The sequence below is a fragment of the Melozone crissalis genome, unplaced genomic scaffold (assembly GCF_028551555.1).
Source record: "Melozone crissalis strain CALT ecotype California unplaced genomic scaffold, PUWL_Pcris_2 ptg000045l_1, whole genome shotgun sequence".
In the NCBI taxonomy this organism is placed as follows: Eukaryota; Metazoa; Chordata; class Aves; order Passeriformes; family Passerellidae; genus Melozone; species Melozone crissalis.
In genome coordinates this window covers 14,288,630-14,298,347 of record NW_026535823.1, presented here as the reverse complement: position 1 = coordinate 14,298,347, position 9,718 = coordinate 14,288,630, and positions in this window count along the sequence as shown.

Below are 9,718 nucleotides of genomic sequence, written 5' to 3'. Positions count from 1 at the left end.
TGTTCTTGGTGAGAAGGATCCATTTCCATTAAAATCTCTAGTGAGAAAGACAAATTTTTACACTAGAGAAGACTATAGAGTAAGCAAAATTTGTGTTCAGTCTGAAGGGTTACTTGGAATAGCATGCCAAATTGTGTCCATCCAAAGTTTCCTACCTACTTAGATGCAAATTCTTAATGTCTTGTATCTGGCAAGAAGACCAGTGTACTAGCCATGGTAAAACAAGCTGACTTGCCTGAGACACCAAGCAATTATATTCTAAGGCAGCTCCTTTATGTTAGAAATATGTTGTATGGCTAAAGTTCTAATTAACAGATTAAAATAATCTGCACCTTGTTTATTGTATGATTATGAAAACTGCTGGTGACTTTGTGTTTCAGATGGTTTGGGGCTAGCTGCTGTGTTAGCCAACATTCACATGCAGAGGGTTAAGCATGTTTATGGTCAATTTTCATTACAAAGGCTGCTTTCTACTGGAGTAAGCTTAAGTCTAAAATGAATTGGCATTTTGGCCCTAATACTTGTCTCAAGGGTAAATCTGTGCCCCAGAGAGCACATTACCTCACAGTGGCTGTAGATTGCATTAGGAAAAGGATACATGCACTATCTTGCTCATAAGATTAGTGTTTTAGAATTGCATGGCAAATAACTGGTACAAAACCTGACCCTGTTTAGAAGTTACAGATGTAGTTACACTTTTCCATAGGAGCTACATGTGTCTGAGAATCTGTTGGTGAGACTTTGTACTATGGTAGAAAATTATATTCTTATAGTTTCTTAACTACAGAATACTTTGTGCTTTCCTAAAAAAATTACCACTTGTCAAAATGGCATACTCAGTATCATCCTTATCAGGTTTTGGAAGGAAAATGCATAATTTGAACTGTTCATGCTTACTTCTGCTCAGTAGGAAACTTTCACTTAGACAGTTGTCACTTCCCTTTTTCAAGTCTGAGGAGTGAAATGCCTCTCTATAGCATTTGATTACAATTCAGTAGCACAAGGGCTTTTCTTCCTGTATCTGAAATATTAGGACCTTTGTCAAGGTCCTGTGAAAATGGTTGACATCTCTTCAGGATTGTTTTGGTACTTTCTATTGAAACTCTGTTGGTCCCCTTTATATGGTAGTTACATTCCCATACACAGAGGTTTCTGTGTTTTTCTTCGTTAATTTGTGTTTGTTGTTTTGTTTGGGGTTTTTTTAGGGATGATAATTAAATTCTGGTGGCTTGGTCAAGTAGCCAGTGATTTCTTGAAAAAATGGGCTGGTGATACCAAAAGTACATGGAATCTTTTTGTTGTTTCCTATGTAATCATTGGGGCAGCTAGAATTAATAACAACTTGATGAGATAAAAAAGTCTCTAATGATACCATCTTATTAAAGAATAAAATTAATTGCATATTTGTTTGGGAAGGGACATCAGGACACACAATTACTAAACAAAATAATCAAGTCCTTATACTCATTGTGCCTTACTGAGGTCATACAGAGGGACTATTTTATCAGTAGTAATAATGTTCTTTAAAGAAGGTCATTGAAGGCTGCCCAGCATCATTGTTGTAGGTGCTGTAGCTGGGAAAGCAGTCAGGTACTGCTCTGAGCAGCTTCTGCTCAAACAGCCAAAGCCTGCAGGAAATGAATACACACACAATCCTTCCAGACTCAAGGGAAACCATTAAAATATCTCTGTCCTCATTTCAGGGTCTTTCATAGATAATGTTCCTGATACTCTGCTGTACCCTTGTCTAAGTAAATAAATTGTAAAAGTAAGTTTTGACTGATTTTTGCTGATTGCATTAAGACATTGCATCATTTGCATTGCAACCACTCAGGACTTCTTGTGTTGTTCCCAGTTCTTTTCACAACAAATAGACCTCCTGGCAAAAAGCACAGAATCAGATTGCTCCACTTTCCTTGCATCAGGTTGTGTTGGGATTTTTTCATCAAAATGCTACATAAATTTAAATCTTAATGCTGAATGGAAGTATTTTAACATTCCATTATGTATTAGTAAACCAGTTACCTACTTAATTATTATCCTAGAGTTGTTTATTCTCATTCTTGAGCTTAGCTGTGGTCAAAAAAGACCCAGTCCTGCTGGACTGGAATAAAATGAGATTTTGCTTTTCATTTCAATGGCAGTAGAGTCAAGCCTTCACTTTTTTAATTTTCTACTGTTACTGCCTTTTTTTTAAATTCATGGCTCCTGTTTCTTCATGGCTTTAGTTCTTAAGGAAATTTATGGAACAGTGGTCCTGATACCAAGACCTATGGCACTCCCTGCTATTAATCTTATTCTGTAATAAGAATTGGCTGTTTATTTCTTCCCTTTTTTTTTTAATGTCTCAACCATTTTTTTTATTCTCTTGAGGCTCTGCTTCTCACCCATGGTTACCAAGTTGCCTTAATAGCCTCTTGTGATGAACAAAATGCCACCTCTATAAATCTTTCTGTCTCAATTTATCTACTGTTTCAGTGGATCTGACCTTGAGAAGTTGTACTTGATCTTTGAGGGCCTGCAGATATTTCAGTTCTCTCCTGTGTGGGCTGTGGCCACGTCCCAGGCAGCTGGTGCTCGTAGGCAGTGGAGCAGAGCAGAGTCCTCGCCCAGCCTGACTGAGCCTCCTGAGCTCCTGCCCTCCTTGCTTTCTTCCAGCTTCACCTCCTTCCAGCCTGGTGCTCTTTTGCTCCTTAAAAAGGACTGAATACTATACAAGTCTTGTTTGTAAGGGGTACTAATAAATGCATCTGGGGCAAAATGCTGGAGCAGCTTTTGCTTTCATGAGAGTCTACACAGTACAGAAATATTCTCCTTTTTTTTTCTGAGGGAAGTTGCTGCTTTGTCTCTGCTCTCTTGTACACCTACAAATCTCTGAGGTTAGCTTTTTTATGTTTGCTGGGGATTTTACCTTATATTATGGGATATGATCTGTGATTTAATAGCAGAAAAATAGCTTCCTTTCTTACACTGGATTCTTTTGGTAATCACTGTACTGCTGATGTGATACAGGTGAATTTTAGATAGTCTTCACTAAGTTTAAGTAATAAATCAATTTAGGTTTCTACCACTGTTTAATAATTAAAACTTCTACCAGTATAAGCAGAGGCACTTCATGTGTATGCTTTTAACTTTTCTTTGCCATTAAGAGTTTTAAATGTTACAACCTAATTGCCCAAGAGAAGAACAAATGATTTGTAAGCAGTTTGAAATTAAGAGAGAAGCAAGCTCCAGTATATATAATTTTTGTATTTCAGTGCATTTCTTTAGTGTAAAAAAAAAAACAAACCAAGCTTTTGGCGGGGGGGGGGGGGTGGGGGGGTGGGGGAAGGAAAGCTAAGCTTGATCTTTCAACCTTCATCCAGCAGATTTTAGTCATCATACTTTGCCAGAGCTTGCTAGCAGAGTTTTGGCAGCAGTAGATGGTGATGTCACATGCTGCTGTAACCTGAATTGCAGTAGTTCCTCATGCCACCAGATGAGAAGGGAGGCACTAATTCCTGAACTCTCTTCTAATGTTTATGCAAAGTACAGCACAGAGAGCAATACAAAATCCTTGTTAAAGGGGAAGGAGGGAGAGAAAGGGGAAAGCTCTCTTTGTGCCTTTGCAGCAGTTTCATAACTCGAAGGTCTGTTTGTCATTCTTAGTGCCTCAGTGGAGGTGCTTTGCATTCTAATGTGTACAGTCCTAAAGCTGAATATGCAGTGTGACAGGAGGGGCTAGAGGAGATGTTCTTTGTCTCAGAAACTTTTAGAAAATGCATTTTAAATTCTTAAGATGATGTGGGGAAAAAGAAGCATTTAATCAGAAGTGTTGTTTATTGCTCAGTTTAGTTTGCACTGAGGGGAGCTGGGTTGTTGCTGTCCTTGGAGCGTACGAACACAATTAGTTACCAGTGGGACACGTGGTGAACCTCCAGGAGGAGGATCTGTCATCATTCATAATTGCCCTTTGCAAGTAAAGAGCACTGCTATGATGTCAGAAATCACCCATCAGCTTGAATTAGGATGTCTCAGTGGTAATTATTGTACATAGCTTTTCATTGTGTAAAGTGATGAGTCACTACAAATCACAGTTCTCTTTATAATTTTTCCTATAATATTATCTTTACAGTATTTTAAGTGGCTTTGCATTATTGGTCTCACATTCAACTACATCTTAAATTTGCTGTCCCTCTACATGATTGGGTGTTGGCTATGCATTATCATAAATTATTTATATAATTTATTTTTAAGTCAACCTTTCGCAGCAGAAATTATTTGGATAGTATTCTAATTAAGTACAAAATATGGGCTTAGTTTTTTTTTCATCATTCTTTTTTGTGAAAGTTTTATAGAGGTGAAAAAATTTATCACGGGTTTGTCTCATTTGTAGTATTTGTCTCATTTGTAAAGTATCTCCAAATGTCTAATGTTAATTAATTAATGTCATCCTTATCAGATAGAGTAGTCTAAGAACATGTTTTAAAAAGGAAGGAACATAATATTTTTGTTCAGTCTGTTTGTTTGCTGCACATAGTAAATATCCTTATAGTTATGAAGTTAAAGGTTGTATCACAGTATGGTAAGTATTGAAAGTAGTTTCAATTGAGTTAAGAAGGGAATAGAATGAAAATAATTTAAAACTGGTTCACACCAGCAATTATTCGTGCACTATTAACTGCTAAGATCTAGTCACAAAACATTATTCTGAGGAGAAAAGGTTTAGCGAACCCTAGAAATTGGATTTGATTTATGCCAGAAAATCTGCCTTTTCACTGCTTGAGATTTCTATGGAAGGAAGCCACAGTCTTTTACCAAATGGTTTCTAAGGTAACATCTTATAGCAGAGCATCTGAAACCAATTTGGTTGTTAATGAGGAGTAGTTCTCACGGTGGTGGGAAAGTGTGGAGTGAAAGAAAGGCTTTAAGATTTGGCAGTCTGTCTGTAAAGGCATTTAAATAAATGTGTGCTGCTGCTCTGCTTATGAAATTTTTACATGACTTACACCTTCGTAATTGCCTTCCAAATGTACAGGTCTCCTTCCAGATTTTATTGATAGATTCTGCATGATTAAAATATTTGACTACAGATGAATAATTTAAATAGCTGGCACTTTTCCAGTGGAAATCTCTTTACTATTGCTGAAAGAAAAATTTGCATTTTTGGGGTGATAGTTATTTCTGCTGCCAGAAATCCATCAGTGAATTGTTGCCATATCAGAGCAATAGCATCCCACTGATACCAGAGGCCACTTGCAGACTTCCTGGGATTGCTGTGAGACACATTCTGAGAAGTTACTCTTGCACCTTCTCTCTGTCTAGGGTTCTGAGGAGATCAATGGTGGGTCAGTGAACAGAAATGTGTGGTCATTTACAGTAGATGATCTGAATATCCTCTACAGTCAGAGCCTCTTTGGGATGGAGGCAATAGAGTGCTTCTGTCAACAATGGCTCGTTGCCATTTCTTCCTTCCTCTCAGGAAGAGAGAAAACCAGCAATTCTGGCTTCCCTTTCCCTGGATACATAATAAACATGTAATGGCTCTCTCCTACCCTCTTGCCTTGAGGCAAGGCTGTATTCCTGCATTTTGTTTCATTGCCTGTGTAGACTTGCCTGAGTAGAATTGCAGAGTTTTAAATCATGCCTGTTTACTTTTTCTGCTCATGTTACTGAGTTCTGTTAGTGTGTTCTGAGTTGCACAGGGGAAAACCAGTCCTCTGTTAAGCAATGGATCATACTTAGCAGACAAACAAGCAAGCAAAAGAATAAGAACGAAAAGCATTACCCAAGTAAAACTTACATACTAAAAGACTTAAATAATTCATAATCCAAATAACTTTTGCAGAGTCAAGAGAAACTTGCCTCAGATAACTGAGTTTTGGATAAACCTGTGTGCTGCTTTTGTTCTGACCAATTATAAACCATTGGTTATATAATGGGAGTCTGCTCAGTGTCTTTCAGTTATTGTTGATGGTGTCCTACCAGTTTTTCCAGAAGCCCATTGTCTCCATAGGCTCCATTCCCTCAGGAGTAGCTGCCCTATTTTCTATCCACATTGGGTGCCAGTCTTGTACTCTGAATAAAATATCCAAGTATTTTGAAAAAGTAATTGTTATTAAATTTGGATCTCTTACCTTGAAATAGTCTCTAGTTGCCTCATGAAAATTGTAGAGTGCAGTAACTTCATAGCAAGGTTGACTTTGGTTTCACCTGGTGCAGAAGGAAGCCTCTCTAGAAATCTAGAGAGAGGATGCTTGAATATTTTGTCATCACTTGCTGCATAGGATTTTCAGAGTAACTGACACTGTTAAGATAAAACTATGCCAAATAGTTTACTATGGCAAGTTTACTTGGGTTCTAGTGCTGAGGTAGTAGAAAGTTAATGTGACATTATTGGCTTGTCTGAGAGCAGCTGTAGGGAGAGTGTTGGGTTATACAACAGAAAGAAGGGCTCCAGGAGAAAAGTCATTCAAGGAGAAGGTCATTCTGATCTTTTGTTGATTGGCTAGGACACAACTGTGCTTTTGTTTTTATTTTTTTTTAATTTGAATAAAATAATTGATTAAATCACATTATTTAACTGCTGCTGCTAAAGGGAGAACTTGTTTTGCTCCATCTCTTGCACAAAATTTAGTGGGTTTTCCTCTCTGAGGAATTATGAGGAATGATTCAGGTTCATGAATAATTCTGAAACTGTACTCTCTTTTTTGGCCATTTAACAGTCTGAGTCAGCTTGTCAGAGGATCATATGAATACAAAATCAGAAGGAGGATATAAGACAGCAAGGACAACAGTAAGGATTGTCTGTCTTTGGGACAGAAGAGGCATGTGGTTTTGTGAATGCCTGAGCAGTAAACCTGGAAACGTGTTGTATGTTCATTTGCATTATGTATGGACATTTCATGTTTTATCATCACATTTTCTCATAAGATAATTAGGAAATCACACTGTATAAACACCAAAAAATTCAATGTATTCATAAGATGTGTTGTATTGATGTAATATTGAAATAGTAGAACTAAAACTAACAGCATCAGGTGTTACAAGCCTGGTATGGTATAAAATGCCATAGATATGTGATGGGTGTCTACAAGTTGAGAAGAGAATGTTTGAGCTTTTGCTTTTGAGAGTTTTTAGGTGATTAATTTGAGGTAAAAAATCAGCAAGGAATGGTATTTTTACAGATGTTTTCTTTGTCAACTCTAAATTTAGTACTGATGTCAGAAGATCATTAGTCTCTGATATGATCTCTAAATATTCTGGCTGGGGTTTCACCAGCAGGAACTTTCCTAATGTTATTCCACTGAATTCAAGCAGCCAAAATTATTCATATCACTGGACATTTTTATATGTTCAAATGAATAATTGTTTCACATTTCACAAAAAACATGACACTGTGCCACAAAGGGACGGAGAAAGCAGGGGGAGAAAGCAGATCCTTGTTCTGTTTTGAAAAACTGTTGGTACTTTGGATTTCTCTCTGTAGTTCTACAGCTTTGTGAGGGAGAACAGAAAGTTTAATGAGGCTGAGAGCTGAGATTGTGCATAAATCTGGGAGGGGGGATAGCGGGTGGTTTGTTACTTGTTTTACGTATTTGGTGGGGTCAGGGGTGGAGATGTTGCTGATTTTCTGGTTTTGAGGGCTTGGGGGTGGTGTTGCTGATTGGCACGTTGAGGCTTTTTTCCCTGTAACAACTGCATTGTGAGCAGGAGCCTGCCTTTCTAATAATCTTTGTATCATTTTATGAGTTGTCAGAACATTTTCTCACTGCAGTTTTGATGGCAATGTTCTTCAGGGAAAGCGAGGAGTAACTGTGACAAAATAACATTGTAACCAGTTAAGCTTGCTTTCCATGGATTTGTGTCCTCTGACCTATCCATATTTTCACTGCAGTATCCTTGTCCCTTACAACCACCAGTTTTTCACAAAATCTGTAGAAATGTAGTTGTCATGCATGTTTCGCAATCTGTCAAATTTGGCTTAGTTCAGTCAGTGAGGTAACAGGGCTATTTCCCTAGGAAAGAAGTTAAAATATTAGCTAAAAATAGGAACCTTTTCCAAACTTACTGGTATTTGACATAGTTTCTTGAAAGGAGCTCCTATTTCTTATCAGCAAATTCTAGGGAACAAATGTATTAAATAATTTTAGAAAATGGAAGAGATGGAAAGTGTGTAGGTTCGTACTAGTTTTAAATGCATGATTGGATTCTGTCTTTTAATATATATGTACAGTGTGAATTACATCTCTAGGAGCAAAGGGGAATCCCAAACATGTGAGAATGTTAATGTGTTCAAAGAGCATTGTTTAATTGTCACTGCAATGAGAATTTCTACTGGAAAAAGAATTAGAAAGTTCAGTCCCTTCACTTTTGTTATCCTTGTGCATCTATGACTTGTAACTTCTTTAAACACTTGTGTAAACACAGGAAAACTGTGGTTTCTAAAGTCCAGAATTGTTCTATTAGTAACACAATTAACTTATCCACCTATTGTTCATGATAAGGTTGGCTTGCAAAGTGGTAATATTAAGTAATTGTTGATTTCTTTTTGATTACTGTGTAGTGCACCAGGACTGTTGTAGTTCATTTTTAGGCATAGAAATTGAGATAATTTCCTCCAGATTGATCTTGCTGTCTTTATTTCTTGTGTAAAAAGTATGCATGCCATCACTGAATGGGGAACAATAACGAAATTTGTCTGATTTTTGTTTTCTTAGCCACTCTCTCTCTTTAACTTAAAGGGTTAAATTAAAAAAAAAAAAAAGTTGTTTGTCCTAAATGTTCTTACTGAAATCCATTATGCATGAAAAGAGTCTGAGTCCATTTGCAAGACCTCTAAATGAACTCCATTCATTCTGTGCTTAGAAATGTCCATTCAGCCAGAAACAGACACAATAGTTACAACCTCATTTATTTTGCACCAGTACCGGCATATGAAAAGTGAAGAGTTTGTTGTGAAGAAATATAGTAATTTTTCTGTGCTGGTTATATAATTTTGTAATAAAATCCCTTTAGGATTTCGATATTGTAAAATTGCATATATATTCTTTGCCCATAAGTATAATGTAGTACCATTGCAGTCATCTAAAATTCTTAAACATTCATGAGGATTTTGAAGTAGCTATTTTGAAAACCAACTTGTCTTAGCTGAATGTAGCCTGACTTAGCTTATTTTGATGTAAAACAAGTTGTAGAGACATTTATTTCTAGTTGGCTCAGAAATTAAGCCAATTAATAATCATAATTAGTGGCTATAAAAAAATAAGATAAAAATATTTAAAGTTTTGTCTTTTAGAACATTGAAACTTTGTTTATGTTTGGAAAGTAAATTATTTATGAATGCATGTCAAAATCATAGGAATGTAGTATTATAGTTTCATCAAATCCATGAAGTCAAGAGTTTTGTTCTTGACTCCACATTTTGTTGGCCTCAAATATTAAGTGGAAATTGTTCTTTTGTGTCTAGCAGCATGTCATGGTCCTGATGTGTATGGGTGGGAGATCAGACCATATTATATCTTAGTTTAAATGACTTTGAGCGTTCAGCAAGACTCACTGGCTTTCCTTCTAAGATCAGGAATGAGCCAGAATGGTAAGCATTTAGTAAAACCTGGTTCACCTTCCATGCAAGTTGGGCTTTTCTAAGTCCTCCTCGTTGCTGCTGGTTGTTAAAGTGTGTGAGAAGGTCCTGCAGCCTCCCCTGGGTGTTGCTGCCTTGCTGGGCTCAGGGGCTCTG